We start from the raw sequence: 25,716 nt of genomic DNA on the forward strand, positions 1-25,716 counted from the left end.
GTGATGGCCTGGGGCTGTTTTTGTTATGTTGTTCTGAAGCATTTTTTACCCACTGCAATTTATTTGCCGTGAAATTGATATCTGTGAATAAAATGTAATAGATCAGTACCAAGGCAGCAACAATTACACTGATTAAAATGGAATCCCATTAGGTTTATTCTCTTTGGAAACCTAGCATCTTCTGGTAAAGGAGAGCAAATCAAGCAAGGTATATGTCTCAACCATTCTTAGTTCCTCCTTAGCTCTTATATGTAGACTGCCTGGGACAAGGTAGGGGATAGATTATTGCCATTAGAAAAGAGAGATCTAAAGAGATATTTTCTAAGACTCTTCTGCTGCATAGGAAAGACTTGAAAATGGCCCAATAAAACAGAAAACATATCCTGTATAAGCAGGCTGGACAGGCCTTTTTAATCAGGTATGTAATTTTTTAAAATTAGTAAACTTTATTTCCTCAGAGCAGTTTTAGGTTCATAGCAAAACTGAGCAGAGAGTACAGAGAGGTCCTATGTACTCCCTGCCCCTGCCCCCTGCAGCCCTCCTCCCCACTGTCAACATCCCCCACCAGAGGGGTACATTTTGGTACAGTGGTTGAATCCACATGGATACATCATTATCATCCAAAGTCCATAGTTTACGTTACGCGTTCATTCTTGACAGTGTACGTTCTATGGGTTAGGACAAATGTATCATGATGTATTATCCACTGTTGTAGTATCAAACAGAATGCTTTCACTGCCCTGAAACGTCTCTGTTCTGCTTTTTCATCCCTCTCTCTTCCCTGGCAACCACTGCTCTTTTTACTGTCTTCATAATTTTGCCCTTTCCATAACATCATATAGTTGGAATCCCACAAAACACAGTTTTTTTAGGTTGTATTCTTTCACTTAATAATACACATTTAGGGTTTTTCCCCATGTGTTTTCATAACTTGACAGCTTATTTCTTTTTAGTGCTGAATAGTATTCTGCTCTCTGGATGCAGGTATTTAATTTCAAGTTAAGGATTCTGCTGAAATGGAAGAAACACAAATGTGGTTTGTGCTACAGTGGGCAGAAAACTATCTGGACCAGTGAAAGGCAAATGGATGAGGCCATGCCACTTTTCCTGGTAGAACAGCATTGAGTATTCTATGACAGAGGATGCTCTCGCTTCTGGGAGTTTCTGCACGGTCACGGTGGCATTCCATTCTACTGAGTTCTTTAAATGTTTGGACCATATTTGTTAGTGGAGACACAAATTCCTGCTCGATCACGGTACACTGGATTCTCCGTTAGCTTTTTCAGTGGAGAGAGAGCTTTCTACTGAAAGAAAATGTCCAGAATCAGGTCTTATCACATGAGGAATTTGCATGTCATTAATGTGCCATCATACTCTAGAGTGCTGGTATTGTTTTCCCATAAAGGACAGTTCCATCCTGATAAATTTTAGGTTTTCCTGCTTTCCTTGGTAAACCTAAAGGAAATCCTTTCTCCTTTAGATTTGACGATGCAAGAAGAAAAGAAGTTTCTCAGAAAAGGCAAAACAGACACGAAAGAGATATTTAAAGTTAGCATGAGGGTATTAAGTTTTGGGGCCATTAAACGAATCCATTAATTATATAACCATGATGTATAATAAAGCAGAGTAAGGAGATGATTACCACCTTTCCAATCCTGTTGGATTTAGGAGAGCTGGCTTTGAGCATTTTCCAGTTTGATGCTGAATGTCACAAGGAGACACGTGGGTTTTGCTGTTTGTTAATGAGATGTTGTTCGCATTCAGTTGGGTGCTGACCTGGAAGAGCTGGGGCTGCTGACTCAAGGCAGTAAACATTTGACTCATTGTGACAGAACATCTTTTCATGTTGAAGGGCACCACCTGCCAGAGGGAGTGCCAAAGACCGATTTATATTCCCTAAAGCATCAACACTGATGAAGTTCGGGTCCCCTCACAATGCCTGCCACCTCCACAATGCCAGAATGGACGTCACTTGTCCCAGCTAATGATCTTCAGTGTAGGAATGCTTTTACCCTCATGTGAGACCCAATGCCCCCTTTCCAAACTCTTAGCCCCTCAATTCTTCTGTTTTGAACTGCAGAGGATGTTTTATTCCAAAGTTGATCTCTATTAGACTTTATAACCAGGGCATGTAGAAATTCCCAGAATAGATGCTGAAAAGATATTATCTGTCTGAACAGAAAGAGAAGCAAGAGTCAGTAAACAGTCACGTTGGATCAAGTTCTTACCATATGACAGGCACTGAGTAAGGTACTGAGGATATATAGATGAAGAAGGCACAACAGTTAAATGAGAGACGTTGAGAATAAGTGGTTGTTTAAAGTCATTTAAACAAATGCTTATAGTTCAGCCTGATGTGGGCAACAGTAGAAACATAAACACCAGAGTATTTAACTTTGTGGGGGGACCCATGGGGATATGTGTCATGGAAGGCTCCTAGTTCACTAGGTGGTGGACAACAGGAGGTGGGAGGGGGCATTCTAGGCAGAAAGAATCACATGTTCAAGGCACAGAAGTATGGTATCTTATAGTAATTAGAAATGCGTTATTGCTGGAGCATAAAGATGGGAAGGTGAGGGCAGGACAGCTCAGTGGCTGGCGATCCAGGTAAAAGTCTCACCAGGAAGCAGCTTTTATGTCATTAAGGAACTTGTGTTTGTCTCGTAGTTATAGGGGCACACTGAAGGGCTCAATCAGCAGAGTGATTTGGTTCCCCTATGTTTTAGAGGGACAATTGTGGGTATCGCAGCTGATTTAGGAGAGGACAAGATTGACAGAGGGAGGCCAGTTAGGAAGCTGTCAGTAAATTTCAGGGGAGAAATGGTAGCTTCTGTAAGTAAGAACATTGAAGACATGAAACAGATGAGAGAGGACAGCATTAGATGGAGAATGGAAGGAATTTGAAGATCTGGTGAATGTGGGGCATGAGGGAGGAATCTGGATGATTCCCAGCTCTCTGTCATGCAGAAATAGTCACTGCCACACTGAAGCCACAAGTGAGATAGAGAATACATGGAGAGAAACAGAATTTGTGAGTTGTGTGGTAGGGTGGTAATTATAGCAGCATTAAGAATAAAGAATTTGGGGCTGGGCAATCTGCATTTGGCGTGTCTCTGGGACAGCAGGCGGAGGAGTCCAGTAGACAGCGGGATGCGAGCATCTCAGCTGGAGAGTCAGGTTGGCCTACCTCATTGGGATCAGGTCTAGGTGTTTGGTTCTTTGAAAAACAAAAAGATACAGTTGTACCCCCTTATCTGCCGTTGGTTTCCATGGTTTCAGTTTCTCAGGGTTCAGCACGGTCCATAAGCAGATGATTCTTCTTGTGACATATCGTCTGAAGGTCAATAGTAGCCTAACGCTGTGTCATAATGCCTACATCATTCACCTCACCTCATGTTGTCATGTAGGTATTTTATCATCTCATATCATCACAAGGGGGAGGGTGAATGCAGTGTAATATCTCGATAGACAGGGGGAGAGAGAGTGCATTCACATTACTTTTACTATAGTATATTTTAATTGTTCTATTTTATTATTAGTTATTGTGACTCTGTGCCTAATTGATAAATTAAACTTTATCACAGGTATGTGGGTATGGGAAAAAACATACTATATATAGGGTTTGGTACTATCCGTGGTTCCAGATACCCTCTGGGGGTCTTGGAACGTATCCCTGGAGATCAGGGTCTACTTTATACCAAAACTTAGGTAGTCGATGCTACTTGTCAGGAGTCAAGCTTGCCAGGGTCCTTGTTTCTAAAATATGTGTCATTCCAAATGAAGCTTAAAATTTTCATTTCAGGTTTTAAGTGTTTAAGTGTTTGTGGATAAGACAAACGTCTGTTTCTAGTCTTGCTCTTTTCCTCTTCTTGCAGTGGACAATACTGACAGCACCTACTTTGAATCAAGCAGAGTCATGCCTCCTTGTCTAATATTCCCACTTGATCTTATCTTTGTCTGCCTCTCTCATCCTGCTCAGTCATCACAATAAATGCGTCACCTGTCTTGTTTTATTTAACTCCCATGGCAACTCACTGCAGTGAGGGCTTTGTAGCTCCATTCTAAAGATGAAAAAATAGGCTGAGATGAGCTAAGTGAATTGTCTGTTGACAAACATAGCTGGAATTTGCAGAGCTGGGATTTGAACCTGATGGATTCCAATGCCTATATTCTGAATCGCTGACTTCTATTGACACTTCTTTTTCTCCTGATTTATTTCAGTAAGTCAAAGGCAAATTTTTGATGTATTCAATAACATTCGTCTAACATCCCATGAAGTTAAAAAAAGGAACAAAGAGGGGGCACCTGGGTGGCTCAGTCAGTTAAGCATTTGACTTCGGCTCAGGTCATGATCTCACGGTTCGTGGGTTCGAGCCCCATGTCGGGCTATATGCTGAAGGCTCAGAGCCTGGGGCGTGCTTTGGATTCTGTGTCTCCCTCTCTCTCTGACCCTCCCCTGCTTGTGCTCTCTCTCTTTCAAAAATAAATAAACATTAAAATGTTTTCTCATTGAAAAAATTAAAACATGAGCAAAGACATGCAATTCAACACAGCCCTAGCACTTTTTTTTCGATACTTCATTGGCAGTATAAGGGTCTCTGAGATACCTGGAAATATTTCATCATTTAGACTGCTCCAAGATAATGTTCCTACTTATGTAAAAAGGACAAGAGCCTCATTCTGAGATTCTTTACCTGGAACCATCTCCACTTGCCAACACTGTTGTGGGGGTTCTGAGGGGAGGCAGTGGAATGCATTTGAGAGAGCATGATGTGGGAGATCTGGAAGCCTCAAGTTCTGTCTGGCTCTAGCTCTGTGTGCCTTTAAGCAATCACTCCACCTGGCCTGCAGTTCTTTTTCTGCCTAATGAGTGGTTTGTATTAGGTCAGTAATTCCCAAACTGTTTGAAGCAACAGACTCCTTTTTTTTCTGATGATAGCTTGAAAGGAAGCCCAATATAAAAGTCAGATGAAGGACAGAATGCTTGGTTGAAAAAGAAGGAAGGTATGTAGACCACAGCTGTCCTTCTCCATGCCCTGAGAGACCTCTTTAGAGTACAGCTTGAAAACCATTGAACTGGATGATCTCTAATAGTCAGCGGTTTTAATATTACTGGTAAGACCTTAATCAAGGGTAGGGTGGTATTTTGTTTTCTGATAGTGTTATCCATTATTTAAAATTTAAAAAGATTGAAATCTATCTGTTGTATACCACCGTATAAATTGAAGGTGTACAACGTATTAACTTGATATATTTATATATTGTAATATGATTGCTATTTTAGTGATAGGATCTCTATCACTTTACATAAGAATTATCACTTCTTCTTGGTGGTTGGAATAGTTAAGTCCTAGTCTCTTAGCAAGTTTGATGATCACCATATAGTATTGTTGTCTATATTCACTCTACTGTATATATTAGATCGCTCATTAGGATTTATTCACAACTTTTCAGTTTGTACCCTTACACAACATCTGTCCTTACTTTAACTTTAGGTATTATTAACAAATAATAAACTGCACATATTTAGAGCATAAAATTTGATGAGATTTGATCTACATCTACATCCATGAAAGCATCACTATAATCAAGATAACGAACACATCCATCACCCTCAAAACTTTCCTCATGACCCTCCCTGACCTGTTATTACCATTAGAGATTAGTTTGCATTTTATAGAGTTTTATATAAATAGTTGCTCATTTTAGGTCTGGCTTCTTTCACTCAGCTTGATTATTTTGAGATTTATCTACAGAGAGAGTGTCTATCTGTAGTTTCTTTCTTTTCATTGCCAAGTGGTATTCCATTGCACATATATACCAGTATATCTATTCATCTGTTGGTGCACATTTTGGATATTTCTAGTTTTTATTTTTTATTTAAAAAAATTGTTTTAACGTTTATTCATTTTTGAGAGACAGAGAGAGACAGAGCATGAGCGGGGAAAGGGCAAAGAGAGGGAGACACAGAATCCGAAGCAGGCTCCAGCCTCTGAGCTGTCAGCACAGACCCCGACATGGGGCTCGAACCCATGAACTGCAAGATCGTGACCTGAGCCAAAGTCGGATGCTCAACTGACTGAGCCACCCAGGCATCCCATCTAGTTTTAAAATATTAAAAAATTAAATATGGCCCATGTATGTTTAACTTTCTATGAAACTGCCGAAGTGTTTTCCAAAACAATTGTACTATTTTACATGTTTACTGGCAATAACGAAGGTTCCTGTTCCTCTATATCTTTCTAGCACTTGCTATGGTCAGACTTGTTAATTTTAGTCATTCTGCCAGATGTGTAGTTCTATCTTATTGTGGTTGTAGATTGCATTGTTCTAACGAGTGATGATGTAGAGTGTCTTTTCATGAGTTTATTTGTCATCTCTATAACTTTTCTGGTGAAGTGTCTGTTCAAATAACGTCTATTTTTAAAACTTAGTTTGTTTTCTTATTATTGAGTGTAGAGAGTTATTTATGTTTTCTTGCTACATGTCCTTTGTCAGATACATGTTTTGTAGATATTTTCTCTTGAGTCTGTGGCTTGTCTTTTCATTCTCTAAACAGGGTCTTTAAAAGCACAGACATTTTAAATTTTGATGAAGTTGAATTTGGCATTATTTTCTTCTATAGATATGTTTTTGATGTATCTAATGTGTACATTTAGTGCTATAAATTTTCCTATAAATCCTGCTTCAGTGGGGCCCCACAAATATTGATATGTCCTCATTTTCATTCAGTTGACAATACTTTCTAATTTCCTTTTTGGTTTCTCCTCTGACCCACAGGTTATTTAGAAATGTATTATTTCATTTTCTAATAGTTGGGGATTTTCCATATAATTTGTGTTACTGATTTATAATTTAATTCCATTCTGGTTAGAGACTATATTTTGTATGAATTCAAACCTCTTTATTTGTTGAGACTTGTTTTATGGCCCAGAATATAATCTACTTTGGACAATTTTCCTATGTCCTTGAAAATAACGTATATTTGTTATTGTTGGATGGAGTGCTCTATAAATGTCAACAAGGTCAGGTTTGTTGATAATGTTATGAAGTCTTTAATAACCTTACTGATTTTTTGGTCTGCTTGTTTTTATCAACTATTGAGATGTGTACTGAAATCTCTCTAATTATGAATCATCTTTTTCTCTCTGCAGTTTTTGTTTCATGCTGAAGCTCTGTTGTTAGGGGCGTAAATGTCTATATACCTCTCAATGAAATGACCCCTTTATTATTGTGAAGAAACTTCTTTATCTCTAGTAATATTTTTTTTGCTCTGAAATCTCCTTTCTTCTGATTTGTGTTAGCACTTTTCAATCCTTTATTTTTAACCTGTGCGTGTCTTTATATTTAAAGTGCATTTCTTGTAGGGGCATCAAATTATGTTTTTTATCTAATCTGACAGTTGCTGCCCTTTAATTGGGGTATTTTGACCATTTGCATGTAATGTGACTATTGATATAATTAGGTTTAAATCTATCTTTTTGCTATTTGTCTTATCTGTTCTTTGTTTCCTTGTCCTTCTTTTCTGCCTTTTGAACTAATCCAATATTTTTCTAAGGTTTCATTTTATCTCATTTGCTGACTTATTAGCTGTAACGGTTTGTTTTATTATTTCAGTGGTTGTTTTTTGATTTACAGTATACATCTTTAACTTATCATGGGCTATATTCAAGTGATATTAAACTACTTTATGAATTATAGAAGAACTTTTTAATAGCATACAGTTGACCCTGTAACAATACAGGGGTTGGGGTATTGACCCTCTGCACAGTCAAAAATCAGAGTATAACTTTGAACTCCTCTTAAACTTGACTATCAATAGCCTACTGTTGACTGAAAGCCTTAACAATAACAGTCAATTAGCACATATTTTGTATGTTATATGTATTATATTCTGTATTCTTATAATAAAGTAAACTGGGGAAAAGGAAATGTTATCAAGAAAACCATTAGGAAGAGAGAATACATTTACAGTACTGTACTGTAAAAAATCCACATGTAAGTGGACCTGTGTAGTTCAAACTCATGTTGCTCAAAAGTCAACTATACACATTCATCCCTTTGTGCTATTGTTGGCATACATTTTACTTTTATACTTGTTGTTATTTTTGGTTAACTACCAATCACTTTTTTAAAAAATTTAAGTAATAATAAAAACATCTTATATATTTACCATGCAGTTACCATTTCCAGTGTTCTTCATTACTTTATATAGATTCATATTCTCACCTGTTATCATTTTCTCTATGCCAGAAAGACTTCCTGTAACATTTCTTGTACTATAAGCTGGCAGATGATACAGTTTTTCAACTTTTATATGTCTGCAAAAGTGCTTGTTTCACCTTTGTTTTTGAAAGACATTTGCTTTCACAGAATTCCAAATTGGCAGTTTTTTTCTCTCAGTACTTTAGAGATAACATCTCTACACTTTTTTTCCCCACAAATTCTGATGAGAAATCTGCTGTCATCCTTATGTGTGTTCCTTTTTTATTATTTATTAAAATTTTTTAAAAGTTTATTTGTTTATTTTGAGAGAGACAGACACAGTGTGAGTCAGGGAGGGGCAGAAAGAGAGGGAGAGAGAGAGAATCCCAAGCAGGCTCTGCACTCTCAATGTTAAGCCCAATGAGGGGCTCAAACTCATGAAACCATGAGATCATAACCTGAGCTGAAACCAAGAGTCTGATGCTTAACCAACTGACTGAGCCACCCAGGCGCCCCACCTATGTTCCTTTTTATGTAATTTATCTTTTTTTTCCCCTTTCCTTTTCTTTTCTTTTTTTTTTTTACAGTTGCTTTTAAGATTTTCTCTTTATCCCTGGTGTTCAGCTGTGAGGCATGCTGGGACCTTAGTGTACTGGACACTTTGGGTAAAGGAAAATGGAAACAGGTTTATATATTGGGATGTGGGCTATAAAATTTAGATGGCCCTAGATAGAGGCTGGCCAGGATCCCATCAGGAGGCAGGAACCTCAAGTCAGGAGTCCAGCAGTACAGGGCATGTGCTATGAGCAAGAGTATGGGGACACTTATCTCGACCTCCCCACGTTGCTGGTTTCATGACTCATTCCAGAAATCTGTGACTGATGACTGAAGCATGGGGTAGGAAGTGAGTGTGGCTGAACCTTCATAGGGAGGCACCAGAGATCCTACTGGAAGGACTTGCAGATGGCAGCCCTCAAATTAACCCAGAGTAAGTAAGACTAGAGCAGATTAATAGAAGTGGTAAAGGGGCATTGAAGATCTAATTCCAAGGCTTTACCTCTCAAAGAAAACACTTAGTCCTACGTGCATGTGTGTGCATTTGTGGAGATCTACCTAGTAGAATCCCATTACATTTTCAAAGTTCCTGTTTCCAAATGGGCAAAAAGAAGCACTTTGTACAAAATAATAAAATATTTTTGGAAAAAGCCTTTAATATCACAGATTACTGGTATTATTTAAAAAACAAATTTGTATTAGAGATTTTGGAATAGCATCGGGAAGTAAAAAAGACAAACCCCACAAAAAACGCCCAACCCCCAAAACGCCTTCTACTGTCCCCGTTTAGTCAATTAAAACAATTATTTTCACATTTTGCATTTGATGTAATTTTGTTTTGACTTTCTATTATTTGCCTCTTATTCTATGTAGATAAGTTCCTGTTGCCTATGGCCATCTTTGCAAACAGGGAACTCCTCTAAAAGCTTTTGTTTAATCTGGTTAAATAAATTACTAATCATCTTTAAGCAGGGACAAGTCCAAAGTCACCACATGAAGGATAATTCATATATTTTTTTTTTTCAGCAACAACTTTCTCCCTTTCTTGCCAAACTAGTCAGCAGTCTGGCAGTTTGGTTTTTGCAATGAATCAGAATGTATGTGCCAGGCCATTTGCACCATCTGCTACAGGAGTGTCATCGGAGAGAGGACTGTGGACACCTGGTGGGTTGACGTTGAAATGTCAGCTCGAGGGTAAACACCAGCTCCACTGATGAAAGGCCAAGAAAGCAAAAAGCCTGGAAGGAGAAGAAGCTGCTGGTAACAGCAAAAAAGGCACACCTGTTTCTGAACTGGTAGGAAGGTATGTAGGCATGTGTGTGTGTACATGTGATGTATGTATGTATTTCCAGCATCAGTGACTTTTTAGAATCTTAATGACAATATACATTAAATTCATGGGGAAGGTAAAAGACCATTAAGTGACATTACATGTGTAAGTGCTGGTAAAGGCACCTGACACTATTTGTAGAAAGACCTGCAAAACCTGAGTATATCTATGTTGTCTATGGGTGACTGGGGAGTGAGATTTTCCAACTGCATCCTTTGAGAACAAAGCTTTAATCATGGGCTCACAAAAGCTCTTTGAATTCCCCTCATGGCGTTTATCATCCAATACACTTAATTTTGATTTCTGTTTTTGTTAAGGAACTATTTAATATCCCCCTCCCCAATTTTTTAGATGCCAAATGTATGGTTTTATTGTCAGCAACCAGGAATAACTTGAAATGACAACCAATTCTGTTACGTAATAGTTTCACAAAGAATGGCTACAGAGTAAGTGCTATCAAATAAAGCTCTCATTTTTATAAATGTCTCTTGATATTGAAGTCCCTTTTGGAAAAACTTCCCTATCCAGCAAGTTTCCTTATTTACGTGTCTATTCTACGGTTCGGCTATACTAAAAGTGTCTGTTACTTTATGGGAGTCTTCCCAAGGTGCTATTGGGAATCCTGCTTTAATTTTTTTTCTAGGCTAAAATTTTAATGGCTATTCAAATTATAAGATAAACATCTGGGGCCGTGATTATGTGTCTTTATGTTCGTATGGACATGTAATCTCTTTCAGAGAAAAATCTTGGTTCTGACTGGGGAACATTCCTTGGCCTATCTCTGTGGGCACCAAAATTTATTTTCAAGTATGCGTCACCTTTTAGAACCCTTATTCTAATTTCTAAACCGGCTGAGCTGAAGCATCCATCCAGCTGTGTGCTTCACCGGAATACTGACTACCTGTTCTCTGTCTGCTTTCAGGAAATGGAACTCTAGTTTGTATCTTCATTATAATGACCAAATGTATCTTCCCAATTTTAGGGTGATTAAGACACCCAGTAGTTGAAACCAAATGTGGAATACTTAAGGATGCTGGTTTTGATAAACCCCTGGGCGTGGTAGGAGAGGAGTTGTGAACCATTTTCCAGTAATGACTTTTGAAGTTGGTTTCCTGTATTTATAGTTCCCTTTAAAAATAACCTGTCTTCTGTGTGTCTTTATCTAGCTTAAATGTACACATGCATCCTTTCTTTTTCTCAAGTGGTACACAGGGAGTAAAGATCATCATCAGCATCATGTTTGAAGTGATTCTGGACTTGGAGTTCAAGGTTAAAGAGTAGTACAGACAGTTTTCAAGGTCAAGTCCTCCTAGCCCCTAAGGATCATGTGTTTTTATTCCACCACGCTGTATTATAAGATATTTGTGCATTAGTTCCAATTTGCTCCATTGTTGATAACCAGGTCCAAGAGAGGTTTTGTAGTGGGATCGTCGTTGACTTCCCTGGCATCAGTTTCAAAAGTTCAGGCTTCATCCCAAGCATTTCTAACTTCTTGTAAGAGTAAACTTGTAACGAGTGTAAATGTAAACCATTTCTTGTGGCTGCCATGCCGTTATAATTTTAGTGTACATCTAAAATTCTTATCTCTAATTTTTCCATCTCTCCTCTCTCATCCCTCTCAAACCTGCATCCATTGTCTCTGTGTCTTAGTTCAGACTGCTACAATTTTTCACATGGAACTTTGAAACTTCCCAGTAGGCTTTCCTCCTGCTCCTTACTATGGCTCTGCAAACAACAGCTTATGATGTGACCTCTTAAACCTGGATTTCTCCCCTGCATACTGAAATGCCTGCTGTTTCCTAAGCATAAGATGTGCAAGGCTATTTTGTGTCCCTGATGCTTCTGTCTTCTCTGCTCCAAGCTTCTCATCTGCCTAATGAACTCCTCCCAAGACCCAGCTCAAAAGCTTCCACTTCCGTGAAGGCTTTAATGATTTTCAGGGTTTCTCCTGCTTGCTCTTTTAGCATCTTGTTTATCCTAATTACATTGCTCTAATTATTGGCTAATTGCCTGTCAACGCTGCTGCACTGTGAACATTTGGAAGACAGAGCCTGAGTTAGATTTATCTCTGCAGCCTCAGACCCAGCCCAGTGCTTGGCAATTAAAGGGTGCTTAATGAGGATTTTTTGAATGTGTTGTTCCTGAATGCCTTCTGAAATCTTCAGGAAGTGTTGTTGGCATTTGGGGGAAATATTTTATTGAGTATCTGTGGTGTGTCTTCAGGGGAGATATTTGAACACCACTGGGAACTACCGAAAGGAACTTGACAAATTATCTACTTTATAAATATAACGAAATGCCTTGGAATTGGCACAGTTTCTCCACTCTGATGCTCAGGAGATCAGAGATTTAAATTGCCATTTACATACAGATGATTCCAGTCTAACTGCTGCCCAAAAAGCTCTTCGGAGAGAGCGCCCATACCATGACCTCAGAGTACTTACTAAATATGCCTCTCCGTGTCCTTCCCAGAACCCCCAAATCCTTCCCTCAACACCACAAAGAAGAGTGGATGGGCAACTGCTCAGGAATTATTCTGAAACACTTGCTCTCCCTCACTCTCCCACATCAACAATCACCAGATCACACTAATTCTCCCTCCTTAATGATACTGCAAATCTGTTCTCTCTGCTCCAGTTATATAGCCACCCCCATCAGGGGTCTCCATTTTTTTCTCCACAGATAACCCAAAAAGGCGCTGGTTTGTTTTGTCTCCTCCCATCATGGGTTCTCTACAGTGAGCTGAGTGATTTTTCCTGAAGCAAACCTGATCATGCGTTAGTCCCACATAAAGCGTCTGTGGATTCCCATCACCCTCTGCAGAATCCAAACTCATCAGTCTGGCTCCCAAGGCACTTCACGGTGTGGTACCTACTTCCTAGCTGAGCTCTGCTCACTGCTGCACCTCCCAGTGCTATAGCCATACTGAAGGACTGCTTTCTCCCCAAAGTGACATATTTTTTGTTTTCAGGTTTTTGAACACAATGTTCTCTTTTTCTAGAACTTTGTGCCTACCTCCTCATTCCCACCTTCAATGTCTTGTTCATCTTTTAGTCCTTAACTTAAACACTATCTCTTTTGGAAGAATTTATTTATTCTCCCAAACTGGGTTACTCCTCCTCCTAAGTGTCCCATGAATACATCATTAAGATTGTTACCACAAGCACTGTGGTGATCTAATTCACGTTGGTCTCTCTTGCTGGGTTGTGAACTCCATTGGTACAAGGGTGGGTCTTACTCATCATGATAATCCTAGTTTCTAATACAGTGTCTGAACACAGAAGTTGGTCAAGAAATACTTGTTGACTAAACAAATAATTGTCAATACATAGCCACATAAATACATTGGGCAATTTGCAAATACTTTGGAGATCTGCTCAAAGCTCTTTGTAACCTATACAATCTTGACATTTGTTTCAACCCAGATACGTAGAGCACTAAAAATACCTACTGTATTCAGATGTTTTTCTGTTTGCTTATGAAAGGCGAAAGAGCCAGTCCAGTCTAATGAGGAGTGAAAGGGTCTGGGGTGTGCAGCCTGGCCTTATAATATCTGTGAAGGGCATGTATTGTCTTGGCATCTGCCAATTAAAATAATAGGAAAGAGGAAGTAAAACTGGAAGAGAATGCATATATCTTCTTATGGCAGGAACAAATTATGAATTTAAGACAAAGGAGATTCAGTAGAAAGTGTTTTGACCTTGAATAATAGAAAGTCTGAGAAAACTTTATGTAGGTGGAGAAATAGTACTAACTTTCTTGCCCTAGGTAACTGCTGAGGGCAAAATTTACATGTGATTTCTAAGCTGTATATGGATGATCTCATTTACAGGGTGTCGAAAATCAGCTATCATTATCTACACTGACCTCCTTTGCCTTCTTTTAAGTCTAGGTGCAATTTGTGAAACTTCTCTGAAAATGCCAGGGAGACTAGTTAACAAAAGGACACACACACATGTTGAGTTACCAGCAGTGATTAGTCTGTTGTATGGACAATTTTTTTTAAGCTCTAAAAAAAAAATAAACTACTTGAAAAAATATTTGTCCCCACAGTAAATGTGGAGAGGAAAGTCAGTTTCTAAAAATGTAGGAAAATGTTTGTAATCCCAGAATTTGTTGATGTTTTGACACTTGCTGGAAGACACTGTGACAGTGGTAAATCTTTTGGAAAATATCACTGTTTCTGTTTGAGGATGATTGTCATCAGGCAGCTTGGTGACTTGTTGTTTCCTGTGTGTATTTCTTGTCACATATACCACGACTTATTCAGTACTCCTTGTCATTCATTTGTATTTATTGAGAACATAGTTAAGAGTCATTAACCCCTGGGTGTATCAAGGTGCCTGTGATGGAGATGCTGCTTGTGAGGAGTCCCTGGACTCAGGGTATAGACACTTACAGTAATAATTACACTTCCACAGGAGGAGTGAAGTGAATAATTCTGCTTGGGGGAGAGAGAGAAGGCTTCAGGGCTGAGGTGATGTTTGACTTGTATAAACTCCTTAAAAGGGATTTTCCAGGCTCCTGTTGACGATAGAGGTACAGTGTGGGGAGTGGGATGGGGTTTGAAGAGAACATTCCAGTCACCTGGACTGGTATGGACATGGCAATGTAAAGGCACACATGCTATTCAGGCAAGAGTGGATATTTTGTCAGGGTAGTGGACCAAGATTTTGGAGAGGGAGACAGCGAAGACAAAACTCCAAAAGTGGGCTGTTTTCAAATCTTGAAAAACATGGCATAATAACTTCAAGGCATTATCGCCATATTTTACTCGTTTCTAAGACACTTTTTAAGATGAACTTTGTGATTCAATCAAAATTGTACACATAAATATATACACATATTCTTTGTTTTGTTTGGTTTTGCAAGACCCTATGCCACGTTTGTCTTTCCTTCCTTCCTTCCTTCCTTCCTTCCTTCCTTCCTTTTTTATAGCTTTTATTTTTAATTAAAGTATAGTCGACATATAATAGTATATTAGTTTTAGGTATACAACAGTGATTCAACAATTACATGCATTATGAATGCTCACCACAGTAAACATAGTTACCAAGTATCACCATACAAGGCTATTACATATTATTGACTATACTCTCTTTATATACACAAACTCTATTTTTTTAATTTTTAAAAAACATTCCTTTTTGAGAGACAGAGTGTGAGTGGGGAATGGGCAGCGAGAGGGGGAGACACAGAATCTGAAGCAGGCTCCAGGCTCTGAGCTGTCAGCACAGAGTCCGACGCGGGGCTCATACTCATGGACCACAAGATCATGACCTGAGCTGAAGTCCGACGCTTAACCAACTAAGCTACCCAGGCACCCCTATATACACAAACTCTTAAATTAGACAAATAGTTCTATCAGATGTGCTACAAAATCTTTTTTTTTTTTTAACTTTTTTTTAAATTTATTTTTGAGACAGAGAGAGACAGAACACAAACGGGGGAAGGGCAGAGAGAGAGAGGGAGACACAGAATTGGAAGCAGGCTCCAGGCTCCGAGCCATCAGCCCAGAGCCCGACGGGGGACTCGAACTCACGGACCGCGAGATCGTGACCTGAGCCGAAGTCGGCCGCTCAACCGACTGAGCCACCCAGGCGCCCCTGTGCTACAAAATCTTATTCATTCACTCATTTATTCATTTGTTTGTCAAACACTAAGATTGCTCTTATGCACCAGATGCTCTACTAAATGCTTTACCAATACTACCTCATTTTAAACAAAACTGAGCAGACTTTTCCTCCTCTCTATATTACATATTAGATTCTTAGTAAGGACAACTATTTTAAGCAATTTTAGTTGTGGGTTTTTTTTTTTTGGTGTTTTCTTTATTGTATCTAAATAACAGGCTTAAATTGCCATTTACTGATTTATGTGACCACGTTTTGGCATTTCTTCAATTAAAAAAAAATTCATTTATTTATTTTGAGAGGGAGCATGTGAGGTGCAAGCAGGGGAGGTGTGGAGAGAGAGGGAGAAAGAGAGAATCCCATGCAGACTCCATGCTCAGCGTGGATCTCATGACTGTGAGATCATTACGTGAGCTGAAATGAAGAGTTGAAGGTTTAATCAACTAAGCCACTCAGGCGCACCCCCTCCCCCCCCCCCACACACACACAGTTTGGATTTTTCATACTTTCTATGAAACTGTTTTTGTTTTCCTTCTCCTAAGCTTATAAAATCTCCTCTCTGTTCCTAGTGCTTTAAAATTTCATCATAATGTGTCTTGGTATAATTCTTTTTCATTCTTCATTTTGGGTATTCAATGAACCTTTGCAATCTAGAGACTCATGAATTCTATTCTGGGAAATTATCTTGCATAATTTCCTCTTTTATTTCCTCTTCTCATTCTTTCTGAAACTCCTAATGTTCTGTCGTGGAACTCCTGGACTTTCCTCTCTTCCCTCAATGAGAAGTAGGATAAAGACAAAATAGAGACTAACAGCGAAAACTCAGGCAGGAAAATGAAATAATGTCATATGGTTGAGTTCATTCTTTTTACACATTAATGATACAAGAGGCCACTTTAAATACATGGTTGTTTAAATAGCTGGCCAACTGTCTAGGAAGTACAGCTGCAAGCCTCTAGCTTTCTAGAACATTCTAGAACATGTGCCTATGAAAGACCTACCCTCTAAATCTAGCTTCATGTATCCTATGTGTTTATATAGCAAAAATGATATCTTATATTAGAAATACAAAATCTGGAATTGCTTACTTTGAATTTGCCCAGATAAACATCAGATAGATGCGTACATTAAACTAATAGATTAAGGGCCCAAGCAGGAAGATTACAAATTCTGTCTGAGTGTGACACACTCAGAATTTCTTTTACAATTGGAAAATAGATGGAAGTGGTAAGTCTTTTCCTATTCCTTCCAGAAACTTGTTTTCTAGTGTTACATTTCCTCCCATTAGGCTTTATAGAAAGAAAACTAGTTCCTCCAAATAAGATAATGATAATAAGATGAGGATAATAAGATAATGATTTGGGATGTTGCCTGTTGGTAGAACCTGCATATCATTAAAGAAACCAGGGAACTGTCATGAGCTTAAAGAGTATTCTTGAGATAGTTGTAAAGCTTCTTGACAGTCTGAATTTTGGACTGTATTCCTCTTCAGGATCTAGAAGGATAGAGGATCTAGAAGGATAGAGGATTAAAGTTACCTCCAAAGCCTAGGGATGAAGTCTGAAGATGCTGGGGACTATGGTACTTTAGTTTTCTTCCTTTCTACCAATACATTCCCCTAACTAGATTTAATAGTAGGGATAGTAATACTAGCTAAAATGTAGTAAGCATCTACCTGCACTAATTATACAAGTAACTGAGCCGTGTGCTCTTCTCTCTTCCTCTTATATCTCACTTAAATGTCCCAATCATTTTATAAAATGAGTCTAATTTGTTACATTATTTTGCAATTGAGAAAAATAAGAGGCACAGAGAGGTTAAGAGTGTTGGTCCAAGTCACAAAGCTAGGGAAACAGAGACAGAATTTGAACACAGGCAGTCGAACCCCAGAGCCCAATCTCACTCGGCAACTGAGGAATGAAGTTAGTCTTGGAAAGACTAATGAGCCAGCAGAGGATGTACTACCGAGTGCTGTGGAGAGGGCCCAGTGCGGACTTACGCATGCATGGACGAGAGGGTCGCTATAGATGTGTACTCAGATAAGTGGTTCATAGTAGCCACTTACACTGTCTTTAACTGTACCTTCAGAAGTCTAGCTTTTACTAAGACCGTTTAACTAAAATTATTTTCTTTGAGATTAGCAATGCCCCCCCCCCAATACTAGTGATTTAGTATCTGATGGCCTTTGCTCAGTTCTTAGTCTCTTTGACCTGTCTTCCCCACTCAACGCATTCCCCCCACTGCCTCTTCTCTGCTGAAGGTCTCTCCATCTCTCTTCTCGTTTGCTCTTTATTCTCTTTCTCTCTGTCCTCTCTTGCTTCAGAAAGGAACAAATATCTGTAATAATACAAAATGATGTAAAAAAATGGTTGAGGAAAATGGGCAAAGGGAAGAGTGTAGGAAGGATCATGAAGATCATGCCAGGGGTGAGATAATACACAAAGTGTCACATCTAGTTGGGAACATTTGTTAGAGTTGGGCCACAGATTTGCATCTAAGTTTCTCAGGAGCTGCATAAAAAGCTTTCACAATTGATTGCATGATTCAGTGTCCTTAAGATAAAAACAAATTGGTTTTTCAAGAGGAAGAAACATTTCCTAGAACTGAGACTCAAGAGACATTTACCTGGGAATGTAGTGAATGTTTTCAATAACAATTTGACTGTAAATCCAATAATGGTTTCAAAAAGACTCTTCCTTCAGATTTCTGCATGCCCCTCACCCTCACTTTCTGGTGCCTCTTTTCATTTGTCACCCTTTTTTGGCATGCCTTCTTTGTGGCCATATCTAAAGTGGCACCTACTCTCATCCCTTTATGTCTCCTTTGTCTTCTTTTTTTTGTGCTCACAAGCTGAGCTTTCTTACAAGTGCCTGGGACAGTGTATGACACACAATGGTATCAGTATTTAGTTGTAAATAAATGAATGGACAAAATGTCATTGATAAGCTCTAGGAGTTTTAAGATTATACTTATAGGAAAGTATCTTGTTTGAGGTAGAGCATGACTGGCCAGTTACTGCAATAGTTGAGTTGGTTAGCGTTATGTATCAGGTCAATACAGTAGGTTGAGATTTGGTGTTCAGCAAAATAAGGATTATTCTCAAGTGAAATTGTGAAGAGGGTGACTCCTGTCCTTTTCCATAAGCACAAAATATTGGAGGACCATGCTACTTCCTGAGGCAGGGAAAAATCTGTATACTATCAAGTTGTGAAACAATGGGGACAGGATTGATTCTCAAAGAGAGGGCCTCTTAGCAGAATCTTGAGTGAGGACCCAGTAGGGTGCTGTGGGACAAGAGTACATGTGGCAGGGGTGTGGCCCTGATTGAGGTGTTCTTTGGAGACTTAATCCTTTCCTGTTCTTCCTTAAGAAGATAGGAAAAAGATTAGGGAAATCAACCTCAGCTATGTCCATAAAACTTTGTGAGGGAAACTTATGCTCATTATGTTGGGTGAAATGGCCTTCGTTGTGTCCTTAGGTTTTCCACCTAAGTCATGACAAAAAGGTGGCTTCTAGCAGGAGCACATCAGATTCATGTTTAAAAGTCCTATTTGTGATAACTTCCACTTTGGCCAGTTAGGGAAGAAAAAAGGGAAGAAATGTACCTGAATCTGCTAAGAAGGGGGGAAACCAACCTGGAAATAAGGATTTTAGAAGCAGATAAGTTTGTAAGTGGTACAGGCAGTCTGGCTAAGGATCATTTACTTTACTTTCTCCTGTGAGGACTTTCAACATCATTTGCCTTCTTACCAAGGCCTCGCCCTGGAATGTTGCATGAAGGACAAAGTTTTGTTGCTTTCCCGGTTATCATATCTCCTTGGCTGGTAGAATGCCACTGACCTTCTTTGCTAAAAATACACAGGCAATATATATCAGAGGTAATGGATTTGAAAACACAGTTTTTCTTTTCATTAATTATATTATTTATTTATTTAAAATTTTTTAGTCCAGTCTTACAGAGGCTAGAGAATTCACTGAGGGTGCCAGAAAGGCAGACTTCAGACAGCTAGAGGTATAAGAGGTTAGAGGGTGAAGGTGAGGGTGGGGAAGAAATACCCAAACTTCCAAGTTATGACGGTTAGGGCCCTTTCCGTGCTACCATCCCTTGATGCTCATTATAAAAATATGTTCAAATCGGGAGACAATATAAAAGAAGAAAAAAAAATAAAAGGAAGTTAAAAAAGATTAAAAGGGGCAGTTGGTTGAATGGAGGTTAAAGTTTAAAAAGAGAGAGCAAGGTAAGAAAAATGGAGCTAAAAGGAAATCAAGCGGAAGCTAAAATAGGAGATTTAAAATCCCCACAAAGGTAAAAGGTTATGAGTTTAAAAATACAAAACTCATGATATTTAAAAATAAGAGATAAAATACTATAAGCCAATGAGATAAAAGGTTAAAACATGACTAAAAGCTATAATGGTTTAGGCTAAAAGTCTAACGCCTGTGAGATGAAAAATCTAAAAACAGACCATTCCTTGGGATTAAGGCTTTGGAACAGGAAATCAGAACTAAAAAAATAAAAAAGAAAAAATTGAAATTAAATTAAAATTATAAGGATAAAGTGGATTAGGGAAGCCATTATATATATATATATATATATATATATATATATATATATATATATATATGTTTTAACGTTTATTCATTTTTGAGAGGCAGAGAGAGACAGAATATGAGCAGGGGAAGGGCAGAGAGCAGGAGATGGAATCTGAAGCAGGCTCCAGGCTCTGAGCTGTCAGCACAGAGACAGATACAGGGCTGGAACCCATGGACTGGGAGATCATGACCTGAACAGAAGTCGAGGCTCAACTGACTGAGCCACCCAGGTGCCCCTATATATATTTTTTTAATTAACAGAAAAACAAGAGAACTGGTTTGAGGAAGCAGAGTATGTGGTGACATTCTCAGGGCAGCCTGACCTTCCCAGTGGGAGACAGAAGGCTGTGTGGACACTGCACTGATTGTGTCTTTATAGGCGGAGTCCAGGGCAGAGGGTAGAGGCTGTCACCATCAACCCCCCCTCCCCTGCCCTGGGGAGGTGGGGAGATGATCCCAAAAGCAAGAGCTGGCCTGGCTTCCAGAGCATAATAGGGAAGCACCTTCTCCCTCTATCTTTTTAAAATTCCCCCTCACTTGCTGTCCCTGCTCCATATTTGTCCTGGCCACCACTTGGCCAGACGGCCAGCCTCTGCCTTCAGCACCTCCTCTCTGATCTTTGCATTGCCTGCTGCCTGCCCTAAGTCTTTTCCCTTCCAATCTCTCTCCACTTTGCAACCAGACTAATCTGAAAACACTGGGTCATGGAATTATATTGTATAAAAACCTTCTGTGCTTATCATTTGAAAGACCAAAGTCCTAAAAGGCTTTGCAAAATCTGGCTTTAATGCACTTTTTCAAATAAGTTAGATATCTTCTATGTTTGCACTTAAATTCAACCTTGTCTACTACATTACTTATGCTAACCCCCATGATATCTGGAGGTTAAATATTTTCAAGTTTGGAGTTTGATCATGAGATTTGGAGTTATTTCAGGAAAAAGGAATTCTTAATTCCATTTTGTAAACGTCTAGAGTAAATTGATACTGATTTTGTTTCGGTTTTTGGTTCTCAGACTAATTAAAGGACAGGGGGGCAAGAGGAGGGGGAGAAAGAAGGAAAGAGAAGAACTAGGATTCCTATGCATGTGTTTCTGGGAAAATTAGATTTTTGTTTTACTGGAATTAATGCTAGAGCTCCCTTCTTAGCTGTTCCCCAGAATGACTTTCTTTCCTGAGTTTAAGGATATATTATCTTTAAAAATGCTTTTTGAGTATTTCTCTACTCAGTTCTGAAAATAAGGGAAATTCAGCTCCTCTCAGTGTTTGAAGGGGAAAAATAAGATTTGGGAAATAAAACGAACCATATTTAAGATTATCCCTATGAGTTTTCTGCCAAAACACCAGATGCTACTGGAAAAAAAAAAAATATCTGCCACAATTTGCTGTCTGGGAACTGTGCCTGACTCTTTAACAGGGGATAAGGAGAGCGATGTAAAAGAATGAGGTAAATGACAAATCCTACTCCAAATAAACAGTGCTTTTACATAAAAAAAAAGGTTCTAGTTAAGACTATTAGGGTTATAGCACTAATTTGCCTTAAAATTCTATTACTTATCAGAAACTATAAGGACACCTTATAGCAAAAGCAATATGAATGCTGGCCACTGTCACACTTAGCCATCCTAAAAACATTTTTTGTATCTCCATAATTAAATGTTTTAGCAATATCATAATTTTCAGACTAGGAGCATTCTAGATTCAGAGCTATTTTCTTATGTTGATTTTTGTTGTCCCTTCAATTTTTGCTTGGGTTTGGATATGTACAAAGCCTTTCATATGCCAAATCTTCTTTCATTTTCCATATGCATATTTAGATTTCTTCCATCTCCTCTCAGTGAATGAAAGCAGCATTAGAAATGGAACTGAACTTTGAGAATTGGAATATGTGTGTAGCTTAAAGTGAGACAATTGAAGCAAACTACAAATGAGAAGCTAGTCCCAACTTAATATTACTTTTGATCATTAAAAAGAGCTCAGGTGACTTGTATCTATTTTCATGCACTCCTGCTAACTGGCTCCGGTCTACAGCTGGAGCAGAAGTTTCCACATTGTGTGAAAAGCAGACTTTGCTATACATCTTTAAATTCTCCAGGATTTAAAAGAAACCCAGAAGGAAGATGGATCTAAAATTTCCTGCCTTCTGCTTTTCAAGTTACCCTAGTTTCTACTCAGTCTGAGGTTTGGATTATTCAATAGTTCACCATTTTTTAAAATTTGTCATGGACTGCATGTGTCACCCCCAAATTCATATGTTGAAGGCTAACCACCACGGTGGCTATATTTGGAGTAAGGAGGTAATGAAGTTTAAATGAGGTCATGAGGATGAGGCCCTGATCCAATAGGCCTTATGAGAAGAGACATCAGAGTGCTCTTCCCAATCCTCATCATCGCCACCCCCCAGCAAATGCCCACGCACTGAGGAAAGGCCATGTGAAGACATAGTGAGATGGTAGCTGTTTATAAGCCAGGAAGAGAGTATTCATCAGAAACTGAACTGGCCAGAAACTTGATGTTAGAATACCCAGTCTATGGTATTTTCTTATGGCAGCCTGAGCGGACTAGTAAAATATTCCTGTTTCTACTGATAACAAAAGAAGAGAAATTAGCTCCAAAAGGATATAGGTTATAGAGGAGGGCAGGGGCCTCATTTATCTTGGTTAATGACTGTATCCTTAGCACTGGAGGAGGGTCTGGCTAATGGCAGGTACTCAGTGTTTATTTTGTCAAATGAATGAAGGAATGAATGAATGGATGAGTAGATAAAACATCTAAGCTTCTCATGATAACTAACTTGATCACTGGTGTAGATTACAAAAGGGAATATTGCATTTCCTCCCTTAAAAATTTTACGTGTATGCCTATGTTGTTTATTTCTGATGATTTTGGGGGCAATCCCAACTAAAGGCCAACCTGAGGGTTGGTTTGTTTGTTTGTTTCTTAAGACCAGATTTTATTTAGATTTCACTAGCATCTCCATTAATGTTCTTTTTATTTCTCCAGGATTCAATTCAACATACGAGATTGGTTTTTTTTTTTTTTTTTTTTTTTTGGTCATATCTCCCCAGTCTCCTTTGGTCTATGATTTTTGTCCAGGTTTCTCCTTGTTCTTCATGACCTTAAGGAGTACTGGCCAATTATCCTGTATAATGTCCTCAATCTGATAAACATCAGACAAGTCTCATGATTAGATTACTGGTATGGGTTTTTAGAAAGAATACCATAGAGGTGAAATGCCCTTTTCATCACATGTGAGAAGGGACATGATATTCGTGTGAAATCACTAATGATGTTAAACTTAAGTTGTACCAAATTATGATTACTGAATACTTCTGTAATATTTGCAACAATGCTTTTTACCATCTGATTGCACATAGATCTCAATCTTACCTCCCTAAATTCAGAAGTGGAAACTTCTTTCTTTCTATAATGTTAGAGAAAGTAAGATTATATGCACATCTTGGTGTGAGGTCTTATACACAGTCAATATTATTTTTATAGCCTAATCTTTTCCTGTCTGAAGAACCATAGTGAAATATGCTGAATAAATCAATAAGGAAGGGTTTTTCTCTAAGTTTCTTGGTTCAGTTCGAGATCCAGAAAGGGACGTTGATGGCATAGAGCCTGACCTAGCCCTCCCGGTATTAGCGCATTAGGCACCTTATAAAATATAATTTATTTAATGTCCCGCCAGCCATACCACCCTCAGGCGTGATGTCATCAGCACATTAAATAAGGACATTTGGGACCTCCAAAAAAAAAAAGGTTTTGGCAGGTAACCCAGAAGGTAGAATGAGAGTAGCGGTGTGGCCTCACTTTGGTTCCACCTGAGTAATGTACTCGTGAGTAATCCATAGGGCAGTGTGCTGTGTGCTGATGGGCAAAAATAAAGAGACATAAAACGAGGAGCCACACTACTTCACTCCAAAAAGACTGAGATGTTTCCCTTAGCCTTATATTTTGTGGGAATATTTATGTTGGAATTTATCCAAAGTTGAGTCAAATTAGGTTGAGTCAAGGAGTCTCTGGAGGGTAGAATGCTTGTCTAGGGGGGGTAGTTCCCTTGGCCAGAGTTTTGGCACATGAATGAACACTTTGCTCCCAACAAGGTCTTTAACTTGCCCAGCTTCACTCTTGAATTGGGCCCATTGTGCCTCAGTAAACTCTTGAAATTTTATTGGCTGTTCATATTTTACTCTCTGTCTTGGGATATAATTTAATGCATCCACAGTCACAATGCAATCAAGGAGCGCCTGTGACTCAGAAAGTGAGAGGTAACTGTAGATAACATTTCTGGCAGGAAAGAAAATTTCTGGATTAACGTTATTTTGACCATGAATGTTGACTCAAACTATAATTTCAAAAATAACCTTTTTTTGAAATGTCTTTTTCTACTTCACTCATGTTGAATGCATGTTGTGTGAAAATCATCATGGTAGATCTAAAAGGGTATAGAGAGAAATAAAAGATGGCCCTGCCTTCACATAATATATTGTTAAACAGAAATAAAATCTGTAATCAATCAATAGTAAAATCCAGAATATTAAAAAGAATAAAAGTATAGCACGAGATTTGAAGAAGCTGTTGACATTATTAAAATACAAGGAGGTATGTAAATTGGGTGGCCATTTCACTTTATTAAGAGGTAAGGGCATGCCCGGGGGGAAGCGGCTTGTATTTAGTCACCTGTAAGCATTTCTGAGTCTCATAGATAAAACTTCACGCTTGCCCCTGGGGTTTTGTTGTGGGAATATTATCTCACCAAATTAGAAGGCAACCTTAGACCTTTCAGCTGTGTAACTTGGCAGTTCTTACTACTGCACCCACATTCCTTGGCAGAAAAAGGCTCCTAAGAATTCTGAGTTCCTAACCTCTAAGTTTTCTTGGTAGTATGTCATCAACCACACCTATAGTCACCTTCTTCATTCCTTTAGCATTCCATTAAGCTGTGCATGAGCACATCTACCCAACACACATACATACCTGTGTTTCCAAGTTTTAAATAATTATATAATGATAAATATTGGGAGGCTTATAGAGGAAAAAAAAATGTGCCAACATTGTATTGGTTTTCATTATTTGTTATTCTTTTTCTAAAATTTTTTTAATGTTTATTTATTTTTGAGACAGAGAGAGACAGAGCATGAACGGGGGAGGGTCAGAGAGAGAGGGAGACACAGAATCTGAAACAGGCTCTGGGCTCCGAGCTCCGAGCTGTCAACACAGAGCCCGATGCGGGGCTCAAACCCATGGACCATGAGATCATGACCTGGGCTGAAGTCGGATGCTCACCTGACTGAGCCACCCAGGCGCCCCTCATTATTTGTTATTCTGATGTGTCTTTTCTAATCTGTGGCTCTCCTTTAAGTAGATCCTATTTTGAAATGTGCTATCTGGTGAT

This window comes from Panthera tigris, chromosome B4 (genome assembly GCF_018350195.1).
Source record: "Panthera tigris isolate Pti1 chromosome B4, P.tigris_Pti1_mat1.1, whole genome shotgun sequence".
Classification (NCBI taxonomy): Eukaryota; Metazoa; Chordata; class Mammalia; order Carnivora; family Felidae; genus Panthera; species Panthera tigris.